The sequence below is a fragment of the Gorilla gorilla genome, chromosome 16, assembly GCF_029281585.2.
Source record: "Gorilla gorilla gorilla isolate KB3781 chromosome 16, NHGRI_mGorGor1-v2.1_pri, whole genome shotgun sequence".
Classification (NCBI taxonomy): Eukaryota; Metazoa; Chordata; class Mammalia; order Primates; family Hominidae; genus Gorilla; species Gorilla gorilla.
The window spans coordinates 97,357,368-97,370,919 of NC_073240.2; the positions used below are offsets into that span (position 1 = coordinate 97,357,368).

The window sequence follows — 13,552 nt, forward strand, 5'->3', positions numbered from 1 at the left end:
CAGCCTGGGCAAAAAGTGCGAAACTCTGTCTCAAAAATAATAAAAATAAAAAGAAATCCAATATTTTTGAGTGTGCATTACATTTAATATGCTGTGGTGGGGAGAGTAGAATGTATCAAAATGACTGAAATTAGAATCCGAGTCTTGTCTTTCTTAAGGTAGAAGACTTCCGGTAAATTAAGGGACCTCCATTTGCCTCAGTCTCTTCATCTATAAAACTGTGGCAAAATTTATAAAGTTACTGCACAGAATAAGCAAGTTAGTAATAGTAGTAGCCACTGCTTATTGGGCACTTTACAAACATCATCTCTCATAGCCCTCGGGACAACCCTATGTAAGAGGTAGAGCTGGTTCTTGAATAACTAACTCATTCAGTTTTCTTTACAATATTGATGGGGGGAAAAAATCTATCCCCAGCTGGGGATAAACCCACAATCTGCATGGGTTTTCTCCAGGTATCTCCTAAAGATGTTCATGTCAGGTTTACCGACGTATCCACACGGTCCCAGTATGTCTGGAACTGGTTCCTTCCGGCGGGTTCTTGGTCTTGCTGACTTCAGGAATGAAGCCGCAGACCCTCGCCGTGAGTGTTACAGTTCTTAAAGATGGAGTGTCCGGAGTTTGTTCCTTCAGATGTTCAGATGTGTCCGGAGTTTCTTCCTTCTGGTGGGTTCGTGGTCTTGCTAACTTCAAGAGTGAAGCCGCAGACCCTCGCAGTGAGTGTTACAGCTCTTAAAGGTGGCGCGGTTGGAGTTGCTCCTTCCTCCTGGTGGGTTAATGGTCTCACTGGCTTCAGGAGTGAAGTTGTAGACCTTCCAGGTGAGTGTTAGAGCTCATAAACGTGGTACTAGCCCAAAGAGTGAGGAGCAGCACGATTTACTGCCAACAGAGAAAAACCAAAGCTTCTACGGCGTGAAAGCGGATGCAAAGCAGGATGCTGCTGCTGGCTGAGGTGTCCACCTTTTATTTCCTTATTTGGCCCCGCCCACATCCTGCTGAGTTGTCCATTTTACAGAGCGCTGATTGGTCCATTTTACAGAGTGCTGATTGGTCCATTTTTACAGAGGGCTGACTGGTGTCTTTACAAACCTTTAGCTAGACACAGAGCACTGATTGGTGCGTTTTTACAGAGTGCTAATTGGTGCTGTTTACAAACCTTTAGCTAGACACAGAGTGCTGATTGGTGTGTTTACAATCCTTTAGCTAGACGGAAAAGTTCTCCAAGTCCTCACCCGACCCAGAAGCCCAGCCAGCTTCACCTCTCACCAGTGTGAGGGAGTGTAAGCGTGGGTGGGTATGAGTGCCCCCTGCAATGGGATGACATCCTGTCCAGGGCTGGTTCCAACCTTATGTCCTGAGCTGCTGGGATGGGCTCTGATCACTCCTAACCCTGAATTGGAAAAAGCGTTTAAATAATGAGCTTATTTGTGTTTATTAATCTTTCTTAAATATATGTGTAATTGCATTTATTTCAATGTTTAATATTAGAAGTGTTTTAGGGTTTTTTGTTGTTTTGTTTTTGAGATGGAGTCTCACTCTGTCACCCAGCTGGAGTGCAATGGCACAATCTCGGCTCACTGCAACCTCTGCCTCCTGGGTTCAAGTGATTCTCCTGCTTCAGCCTCCTGAGTATCTGGGACTACAGGTGCAGGCTGCCACACCTGGCTAATTTTTTTTTTTTTTTTTGTATTTTAGTAGAGACAGGGTTTCACTGTGTTGCCTAGGCTAGTCTTGAACTACTGAGCTTGGGCAATCGGCTCAGCGCGGCCTCCCAAAGTGCTGGAATTACAGGTGTGAGCCCCCACGCCTGGCCGTGTTTTAGTTTTTATTTAGAAGTTTGATGTTTTTGTGACCAAAAGTACTTCCTAGGCCCTTAACTCTTGAGTATGTGAATTAGCCCATGGTAAGATTGTTCTTTTTATGCATCATTTTGCTTAAATTCACAGTTTCCAAGAACCTATGGGTGACATTGAGGACTTACTGTAATAATATCCCAATTTTTGTGGCAAGAAAATGAAGATTCAGAGGGATTAAATAACTTGTTGAAGCATTAAGTGGCAGAACTGGAATTCAAACCCAAGCCTCTGATTCTAAATCCTGCCCTGTGAACTTCCATTCCCTATGTACTATATCACGTTCATTTACGTTAGTTCATTGTTTCCCATTTTTGAAAAGCAGTGGTGCTCGAAGTGTGGTTGCCATACTGGGGCGGCAGCAGCATCACGTGGGGATTTATTAGAAATGCCAGTTCTCGTGCCCCACCCCAGATGTATTGAATTAGAAACACCAGGGATGGAGTCCAGCAATCTGTTTTAATGAACCCTCAGATGATTGTGATATGTGCTAATGTTTGAGAACCACTCCATAAAGATTATGAATGAAGATATGATTTGGGTAGCTAAAAATCAATATAAGAACAGAAAGACACAAGGAACCATAATACAAGTAAAATTCTGATTAATGCAATAAAAGAGATCGATAAAGTGCAAAGAGGAAATAATGGAGGGAAAGATTAATTCAGAGTGGTCACTCTGGGAATTTGAGCAGGGCTTGAAAGAACAGGTAGGACAAGCAAAAATGAGGGTAAAGTGGTGGGCAGGGGGAGGTGAAGAGTGTCATGAAGGTAGCTCTATTGTGCTGGAGTGCCGGAGGATTGAGAGATGTGAGGGATATCAGACTGAGGACATGAACTGGAGCCAAGCGGAGGGGGAGAATGTATTCTGTGCACAATTGGGAAGGTTTTAACAATGTTTCCAGAGAGGATAACGGGTTTTAACAATGTTTCCAGAGAGAGAATAACAGGACAATAGCTATGCTTTGGAAAGAGAAATCTGATGGCAGCCTGGAGAATGGCATGGGAGGGGAGAGAGTGATGGCAGGCAGTTAGGCTCAAAGCCTGGAGCACCCTCCCCGGCCAGAGTGTGTGCTGAGCCCCTTAGTGAAATTGACCTCACACGGTATGTGAGTCTGAGAATTAGCCATGTAGACTGTATACATATAAAAAATACCTATAAATAATCTCTTCATCTTCTACTACATGGTCCTTTTTAGTTTTCCTTTTAAGAGTGATTAATTTCTGGCCAGGCAAAGTGTCTCACACCTGTGATCCCAGAACTTTTAGAGTCTAAGGTGGGAGGATCACTTGAGCCCAGGAGTTCGAGACCAGCCTGGGCTTGAACATGGCAAAACTCCATCTCTACAAAAATAAAAAAAACAGCAAGGTGTGGTGGCACGTACTTGTTGTATTCGTTCTCACGCTGCTAATAAAGATATACCCAAGGCTAGGCAATTTATAAAAAAAAGTGGTTTAATTGGCTCACAGTTCCACATGGTTGGGGAGGCCTCATAATCATGGCAGAAGGCAAAAGAGGAGCAAAGTCACATCTTACATGGCAGCAGACAAGAGAGAGCATGTGCACAGGAACTCCCCTTTATAAAACCATCAGATCTCATGAGACTTATTCACTATCATGAGAACATCATGCGAAATACCCACCCCTATGATTCAACTACCTCCTACTAGGTCCCTCCCACAATAAATGTGAATTATGTGAGCCACAATTCAAGATGAGATTTTGAGTGGGGACACGGCCAAACCATATCACCTGTGGTCCCAGCTACTCATGGGACTGAGGTGGGAGTATCACTCGGGCCCAGGAGGTAAAGGCTGCAGTGAGCTGTAATCGCACCACTGCATTCCAAAAAACAAAAAAAAAAAAACAAAAAAAACCCAGCAATTTATTTCTAATTGTGAAACTCATGCATGGATTAGAAATTTATAAAATTTAGAGAACTTTAAAGATGATAATACAAATCACCTAAACTTAGACTATTGTTAGCATCCTGATGCAAATCATTTGAAAGATGTGTATGCATATGTGATAGATGTATCCCTACATATGGATCAGACTTTGATACAACTGTTTTTCTTCTTATTCGTTGAACATAGTGGGCACTTTTCCATGTAATCAAAATTATCAGAAAGCACCAATTTTGATTAGTACATAGTTTTCTAGCTCATGGGTATTCTGCAGTTTATGTAATACTTCAATGGCCATCCTTCTACACCCAGTCTTGCCTAGATCCTTACAGGTGGAAAGAAGGCTCAGATCCTAAGAATATATCCTAACCTATTCTAATTTCATATCATGAGATTGGCCTCCAGGAATGTTGCACTATTTTACTCTTTAACTAATGTTTATGAATGTGTCAAGCTTACCATGACCTCACCAATGTTAAGCATCATTTAATTATCTTGATGTATGCTTTTTATAGCAATATGATACTTTTAGAACTGATATAGCACAACACTTGCACTGCCTTTTTAGCATAGCCTGAGAGTCACTTGGCTGACATTTTTAAATTTAACTAATCCCCCTCAAAACCACTTTTCTGATATAGCCATGGTGAGTCTATGAGTACCAACTCATACTGTCAGTAGCTGTCAATAAATATCCCAAACTATGAGAAAGTGCAGAGTGAAATGTCTTGGAGACCAAAGGAAAATCCCATGAGAACCAGGAGACAACAGATAAATCTGGCTTCTGGACCTACAGCAGATTCATTTATTAATTCATCCATTTTAGTAACATACAGGGTGATAAATTTGCAATAACATACGTAAGGGGCTTCATTGATTATGAACAGAACATTGGGTGCAGACAAGATTTTCTTAATGCATGAGAGGTTAAGAATGATCGCTTTTGATGTTAATTGGAAGAATTCTATATAGGGTAGGTGCTCTCTTGACAAATGAGTTCTCAGTTAATTTCAGGGCATGGTAAGTGAGTGGTACACTCCTTAAGAAAAAGTTTTCCTCTCATTTATCAATACTGTGCCCTATAATGCTATATTTAAAGTTGCTTCACTTATGATTACATTCTTAAAAATTAAATTCAGAGTGAGGTCAAGAATATAACCACTATGTTTTTAATTAGTAAGGAATAGTTTACAACAGAAAACTTGTTATTTCTCTGTGTGTTGAACCGAGAAATTCCTACTAATACACAATTCAGCTCACAGCATCACCCCTGGAAGGTCTTCTTCACCATTCGCAGATTGAATTAGTCAGGATGCTCTCTCCGCTTCTGCAATCCCTTTCACCTGTCTCTGTTATGTCACTAATTGTGTTGCCCTGGAATCAACTGGTGCCATGTTGCTCTCTCCAACTGAACTGTGAGGCCCTGAAGCCAAAAGTCATGATTCTGTCCATCTCTAGTACACAGGACAGTGCCTGTTATCAATATTTTCTTGCCAAATCAATAGATTAATGAACAAGGACAGTAGTAGTGTGTCTGGAATTTATTCCTTCCTGTGGGTTCTTGGTCTCACTGACTTCAAGAATGAAGTCGCGGACTTTCGCAGTGAGTGTTACAGCTCTTAAAGATGGTGTGTCTGGAGTTTGTTTCTTCAGATATGTCCTATTTCTTCCTGCTGGTGGGTTCATGGTCTCGCTGACTTCAGGAGTGAAGCCACAGACCTTCGCAGTTTGAGTGTTACAGCTCATAAAGGCAGTGCGGACCCAAAAAGTGAACAGTAGTAAGATTTATTGCAAAGAGCGAAAGAACAAAACTCAACAGCGTGGAAGGGCACCTGAGGGAGTTGCCGCTACTGGTGCAGGTGGCCAGCTTTTATTCCCTTTTTTGGCCCTGCCCATGTCCTGCTGATTGGTCCATTTTACAGATTGCTGATTGGTCCATTTTACAGAGTGCTGATTGATCCGTTTTACAGAGTGCTGATTGGTGCGTTTACAAACCTTTAGCTAGACACAGAGCGCTGATTGGTGCGTTTCTACAGAGTGCTGATTGGTGTGTTTATAATCCTCTAGCTAGATAGAAAAGTTCTCCAAGTCTCCACCCCACCCAGAAGCCCAGCTGACTTCACCTCTCGGTAGCAGTGAAGTAGAGGCACACAGAGTCCACTTGGCTTTGTAAAAATCTAAGCAAAAGGACAGTGAAGATGTCAAGTTAGATGATGATGGTGGAAAACAAGGAGTGTTTTATTCAAAGTCAGTGGAAATTTATTTCAAGTAAACATAGGAAAGTTAAGAAAAAAGGTGTGTAGAGACTGTCAATTGCCCACCCCAAAACATTTTGCACTTTCGTCCTTTCCAATATAACTCCCATTTATTGAAACAGCACTGTGTCCCGATCTTTTGAACTCCATTTCTCTGCCTCCCTTGTAGATCAGAGTGGTCATGTGACACTACCCTGCTCAATTCAATGTCAGCAAAGATTATTACATGTTGCTTTCAGGAATGCTCCCCTTAAAGGGTGGCAGATTCAGTTGGCAGATGCCCTTTGATTCTGTGATCATCCTCTTCCTTTCTACCTGAAATGCAGAAGCTGCAGCTAGAGTTCAAGCAACTATCTTGAGAACATAAGAATGAGCATCACAGAGAATGCGCACACAGACCCTTGCTTTGGTCTATCTAGCTTATAAGTGTGAAAAACATTGTGAGATAAAATTGACAGGCCTTATAATGAAACTGGGGTATTTCCTGGATCTAGAGGTCAAACAAGAGTGTAGAGACAAAGATAATGCTGAAGTTTTGAGGTTTTAACACCAGGAGGTTTATTTCCATATACAAACCAAATGGCTGAGACAAAGGGGGAAGGGATAGGAGAGCTGGTTTACAGAGACAATTGAAGAATTTTGGCTTTATATACTGTGCTTGAGGAAATCCAGGTGAAGATAACAAGCTTAGGAGAAAAATCATGGTGGCCCAGCTCGTTGGATAGAGGAGATAACTGGAGTAGCAAGAATGGATGGGTTTGCTTAAAGATAAAGGATCAGGCAAAGAGAAGATGATAATGAACAGAACCCTGAGCATGCACCATGAAACAACAGAATAGTATTCATCAGAATTCAGAAGAAAACAAAATACAAGAAGAGTGCAGCAGACAGCAAGTGCAAGGATTTTCAACATGGTCAACGGTGCAAAATGGCAAAGGAGAAGAATCAAGTTGACCCTTGGGCAGGTAAAGGGGTCTGTGAAAAATATGGTTTCAGTACCTGGGAGTGGAAAGAGCTGCAGATTCAAAAACCCATGAGGAAGTGTTCTCAAGGAGAGTAAGCCTTCAAGGATTTTTACTATGAAGGGAGGAAGAGAAAAATACCATATAACTAACACCATAAAAAGGTAGCAGGCTAGTCATTCCCCCCAGAGCAGCTTGAAAACAATTTGTTCATTGGCTGAACAATATGACATTTTAATATTTAATCAAATCTAATAGTTACTAATTTTCTACATTTAATGTGTATGGGGAATATAAAATAAGCTGCCAGTCACATTTTGGGCCAGCCAGGTTGCTGGTAGTAAATCTTTGTTTTTAAGACAAGCATCCTGGCCAGACACGGTGGCTTGTGCCTGTAATCCCAACACTTTGGAAGGCTGAGGTGGGAAGATCAGTTGAGGTAGGAGTGCGAGACCAGCCTGGGCAACATATTGAGACTCCAGCTATTCAGGAGGCCGAAGTGGGAGAATTGCTTGAGCCCAGGAGGTGGAGGCTGCAGTGAGCCAAGGTCATGCTGCTGCCCTCCAGCCTGAGCAGCAGAGCAAAAGTGATGCTGTCCCTGAAAAGAAAAGAAAAGAAAAAAAGCATCCTGTGAAATCCCTAAGTCCCTAATATAAGAACGTTTGTAAACAATATATTGCTATTTTATAATTAAGAGCCTATGGGCTTAATGTTTTAATTCCACAATGATTTTATTATGGCCTTTGCATTCATTTATACCTTTTAACCTTCCTCTCTTAACGGGTGAAAATTGGATGCTAAAAATTGCCAAGGTCAGCATTGCTTCATACTTGGCATTGGCCCAGCAAGCGTTTTCCACCTTCTCTCCTAGATCCCTATATTTAGCCAAACCCATATTTTGGATCTGACCAAGTAAGCTACTCCAGGCTCATACTGGCACCTCTCCTAAATCAACTCACCCACTGATTCTATAGAGTATATAACTTCATGGAAGGAAGGTTCAGAGAGAACTCGAGGATCTATCCACATTCTCATATGTCTGTATTTGGACTGGCACCTAGAATTATGAGTATATAAAATCACCATGATCATCATTTATACATGTATTAACAGCCAGCAATTTTTCTAGCATTAACTGTGTGCCAAATATTTTATATGCATTATTTGATTTCATTCTCCCAACAACACTAACCCCATTTCACAGATGGTAAAATTGATTGTCAAAGATTTTTAGTGACCCATGTAGGGCCACAGAGCTAGAAAGCAGAGGGGCAGAAATATGAACCTAAGTGTGTTGCACTGTAAAGTCCAAATTTCTAATCACTGGGATTTACTGACTTTCATATTATCATGGACACTCCAATTTTGGAAGTATTTTTATAATTTTGCTCCTCATAATGAGCCAATTAAAATGGGTATAATTATTTTTCATTTGTATTATTAATTTTACTCACAGGTAACAACTGAGACTCAGAAATATGCCCTAGACATTCAGCTAGTCATGAACCAAGTCAACATTCAAGCCCAGATATCCCACTCCAAACTCTAATCCCCTTCTTCTGATTACTTTACACTAGAACGTAAAATATGTTTATTAAGTCTAGTCTCTGCTGTGGTGGTCGGACACCTGTACTACAACCATTTGGATTGATTGTTTTCTTTGTTCTTAGTTATCTATTTTAAAAACACCATCCTCCAAAGGTTTCTAAAATCCAGTAATCCATATTAGAGATGGATCCACCAGATCATTTGGAACAAGGCTTTGGGGTCGATCATATTTAAAACCAAAAGCAGAGCAAACCGTTTTTGGTTTACTATTTTGAGGTTCTGAAATGTTCAGTTGCGTTTGTTCCCTTTGGTCTGCAGCCAGGAACAGAGGCAGAAGGGCTCAAATACCAAATGAAAGGGTGTTCTCACAGTGTTTCTGGCCAGGACCACAGTGGAAATATCGGAAAGCTCACGAGCAAAGCTGTTCTTCTGAGATTTTTATCTCAGAAACCTGTAAAAGCAAGATACTTGCAAAAATATATATATTTTTTCCTCTGAGTAGTTATCTGAGGCAAAGTCTTACTGTGAACTCTGACAAGCCTGACTTTCCACATCATCTCTCCATCGGTACCCATGATGTCTATTCATCCATCCCAAGACCATGTGTCTATGCCTGTGTCCTCTTCTGCTTGAATAACTAGGTGATTCTTTTACAAATACACCTCAGTCAGAGGTACACTTTGCCGTTTTGCTTTTCATTCCCAGAAGGACATTAGAAGCCATTTATTCTACTTTCTTTAAGAGTACAGACCAGGCAAATGAGGTCACCAAAAAGTCGACATGATTATATTCAACTTCCCAAAAGCTCTTAAATTGTTGACTTAAGAGAAATAGTGCATCCTCAAGACTCCTCAAATTTTTTACTGCATCTATATCCATTTCTACCACCTATTTTAGATTATTAGATTAATATAGCTCAAAGCATAATTTGCATTTCTAAATTTTATCCCATTCCGCTGGTTTCAAGGGCAAAGTAGGAGCTCTCAAAATGTAACTGTCTTCCCTTTATTTAACAGCCATGGACTTGTGAATTTCTACTATTTAGGTATTAATTTTATTTCTAAATTAATGGTTTAATTTTTTCTAGATCATTTGTGTTCTACCCTCATAACTACCTTAGTTAAAGTAAAAACTACAGTACTTAAACAGAATCATGTTCAATATGAGAGTCCATTTAAACTAGCAGTTCAAGAAAAGGGCAGATATCCTTCAAGATAATCAGAAAGGCTGGGTCTCAGTCGGACCAAAAACAAGCAGCAAATTCCTTGAGGGAGGTTATAGAAAGGTAGGACATTAGTTAGAGATCATAAAGAGGAGTGCTCACTAAAGCATGTTCCGTCGAACATCAATAAATAATTGCCACTTGAAGAAAGAATTGGGTGGTTAAATAAGTTTGAGAAACACTGAGTTCAACCAACTTAGCCAGTTCCTTTTTGTCAGGTTATTTCAGAAACTTTAAGGTGCTAATGGTCCCATTAACAGTCTGGAAGGGAATGTAATGTGCAGCTGCCAAATATGATTGATGGTACACAGTTTTTCCATAGACCATCTCGTGGGGTTATTGCTCCTTAGAATTCACTTTGAGGAGCTCTGAACTAGAACAACCATGGCCCACTGGAAGAAAAATAAGGGACCCTCTTCTAAGCATTGCACTAGTGTCTTAAATGTATCATTGTATTTAGTCTTTGCAACAATCCTGCATGCTGAATAGAAAATGTTGTTTCCATTTTACAAATGAGGACACTCAACTGTGTTGGATGTATTAGTAGTTATTGACCCCGGCTGCTTTTAAACAATATAGAGACCAATCTCTGACCTACTGAGCTAGAATTTCAACATGGTCCAGGTGTATATGCGCATATATAACGCTCAACAGACGGTTTTGTTGTACAGTAATGTTTGCGAACTATTGGAAGAAACTATTTTGCCATGGCCATGTAATTTTTTTTTTTTTTTGAGACAGAGTCTTGCTCTGTCTCCCAGGCTGGGGTGCAGTGGTGTGATCTCGGCTCACTGCAACCTCCACCTCCCAGGTTCAAGTGATTCTTGTGCCTCAGCCTCCCAAGTAGCTTGGATTACAGGTGCCAGCTGAGACTTTGAATTCTATCTTCTGACTCCCAAGTGCAGTGTTCTTTTTACTATAACATGCCAGTCATGAATGATTCTCTGCTGCTGGATGTCTCTAGATAAAAATCTGGAAATTGTCAGAAGATACACACTGGCTGATTGGTACCCTTTCACCTTCACTGTTCAAGGTGGAACAATAATCTCTAAGATAGTAGGTAAACAACATCATTCTTTAGAAATAAAGGTCAACACATTAAATTGCACATACTTCTCATGAAACCACCAAGAGACATATGTCTTATAAGCATTGCATAAGGTATTGTCAGATATGAATGCTTTCCTTACCATGACCAAATGGAGGCATTGCTGCATTTCTCCAGAGAATTATATATGGATTTCCAATGTTGGGTGACTGGTCCTTAAAAATCTAAATTAAACTATATTCTCAAATATAAAATAAGCCCTTTTCTTTGGCCTCTCTAAAATCCACGAAAACTTTCCTTTTCACATACAATGGTGAGTTTTCCAGATCTGCCTGCCTGCCCTTTCATTCTGATTGTGAATGTTCCGGTTCAACTCCCATTTCTGCAATAAAACTGCTTGTTAAAAAAAAATTGTCAGCAACTCTTAACCCGTTTGCTTCTGCTTCCTCTGGTCACAGACAGCAATTGGACAGACTCCTGATCTAAACACTGAGTTTGTCCAATTAAAGTGCCTCAAGTACTAATTCATGGGGGATAGAGGGTGTATTATTTTGTTTCTAAAGCAATTTTTCTATCCTGCAGACATTTTACATTAATCTCCTTAGGCTACTTACTCTTTGCTGGTGTCTCTGTTAATAAGGAAACTTTAGCAGGTCTTAACCAGATAGAATGCTCCCTCGTTTAGGCCACTCAACAGTAGATGAACACACTTCTCAGTTATTCCCTGTACTTTGGAATGAAGCAAGCAAACACCCAAACCTTGAAAAAATGTCTCCCTTTGCTCTCAAATGGGCTAAGAAAATTACTTAGAAAGGAGCAAAGGAAAATTCAAAGAGAAATGAGCTTGTCTTGTTATATTTACAGGTAAAATGGCTGTTTGGGGATACATTGTGCATATTTTGGTAATACATGGAATATTCACTCAGTTGAGCCTAATGGCTCTTCGAAAGCCATTAAGGCGTACTAAGTAAATACATATTTTTTTGTTATGTGTGCTAATTTGAAAAACACATTGTTTTACTTGAATGCATTCTTTCATGTCAGAAGCTACTGCCCCAGAAGTGGCCCCCTGTTTGGATTGGGCAGTTTACTGAGTAGGGAAGTGAGGTAAAGCCTTGTGGAAGAGGGTTTCTGCTGCACCTGGCAAAGCTCTGGTTAACAGCTGATGTTCGTTTTCAAAAAATGCATTTGAATGTTAGAAAATAAATGCTTTGGAGGTGATTCACATCATCTAAGAGCTGCAAGCCATTCCTGACGAGAAGGAGCTAAGAATATTCATAAGAGTTAAGAAAAACCCGTTTATGACATCAAATATCAAATGCCTCATACATCTGGGAGACGGAAACTTTTGCACAGTGTGTCAGGGGGTGGGGGGTGTTTACTGTTAACCAACGAATGGGGAAGGAGAACCGCATTACATGGTTTTAGTGAATCAGATAAGACTAGTTGTTTAACTAGAGGTTATTTGTCAAACCTACTTATTCTCTCAATGAGGGACAGGAAATCTGGAGTGCTAAAGTGACTTGCCCACTATCCCAGAGCTACTAAGGAGCAGAGTGAAAGCTTATTTTTGTCTTATCATCTCCATGGTCACTCCATAGTAGGCCTTCTGCATGCACCAGGAGAAGTAGTCAATGCAGCTCCCTTTAAGAAAATTTCACCAAGGTATTCAAAAACCCACAGTCAGCCCATTTCTTAAGATACTCACAGTTTGATTTCACTGAATGCCTAAACTTGGACCATAACCCTCATTCATGTCCATGTATTCCCTATCTTGGATGGTGGCACCACGTCAGGTACCACACTCCAGAGCTGAGAGTCAGCCTGGATTCTCTCTCTTCCTTCTGCACCTGAGCTCACCCCTACCTGCTACCAACCACCCAGCCCTCCCACTGTTCTGTGTCCCAGTGAACCTGACCTCCTTCAAGCCCTTACAGCCTGGCCCTGGACCACAGACTACATTACCCATTTCCTAATGGGCTTTACCACCCTAATTGTTATTCTTCACACAGGTTTGAGCAGAGGTATTTCAGCTGTGCCCAAGCCATCGTTTGTCCTTCTGCATAAAGCTTAAGCAATTTGGCCTGGGAAAGAAAACACCCATGATCTGGCCCCTGCCTGCCTCTCCAACAGCATCACTCTCATTAGCCTAGGCCTACCTCTAGCTCTGTGCAGCATAACATTGATTGCTGGGACTTTCTTACACACACACACACACACACACACACACACACCTCACACACACGTACACATACCATGTGGGTTCATCTCCCTCTGATTTTCCTGCTTCACTCTCTGGAATGCCCTCTTACTCTAGTCTCCCCCACCTAATCCACCTAGATAACTTCAACTCATTCCCTACGGCTTGACATACATACCTTCACCACCACCTCTGCTGGAAAACTCCCGTGTCCCCTGACACCCCACACTCACCAATGAGGTGACCCTCCCCATTGTTCCCATAAGGCACTCCATCCTACATTTCTGTGTTTAATTCTCTGCTTGTGGTCTTCACCATGGAAGAGGGTGAAGTAACTTTTTGAAATTCAGAATCATGTTTTATTTATCTTTGTATTCTAAATGCCTATCATGGGACCAAGAGTTTAACAGGTGCTCAGGGTTTGTTGAATAAATGGAGAAATAAAGCATTCATATCCCAGATAATTCCATTTTCCAAAATTATGCTACAGTATGGATTCTCATTTTAATGTAAGTGTAAAAATTTCAACCTTTTATTTATTTCATTTTTAGGAATTG

At 40.9% G+C, this 13,552-nt stretch overlaps 1 protein-coding gene across 13 annotated transcripts in view; it reads right to left on the reverse strand.

Annotated features, from left to right (window-relative positions):
• Positions 1–1,667: 1,667 nt before the first annotated feature.
• Positions 1,668–13,552, reverse strand: part of LOC109023491 (uncharacterized) — a 190,718-nt gene continuing 178,833 nt past the window's right edge. For 9 of the 13 annotated variants that reach the window (XR_008671610.2, XR_010131086.1, XR_008671609.2 and 6 more), the window contains one exon: positions 1,668–7,575. The gene's annotated coding sequence lies outside the window, so the exon portion shown is untranslated. The remainder of the gene's footprint in view (positions 7,576–13,552) is intronic. The other 4 variants (XR_008671615.2, XR_010131083.1, XR_008671614.2 and 1 more) reach the window with 1 other exon arrangement.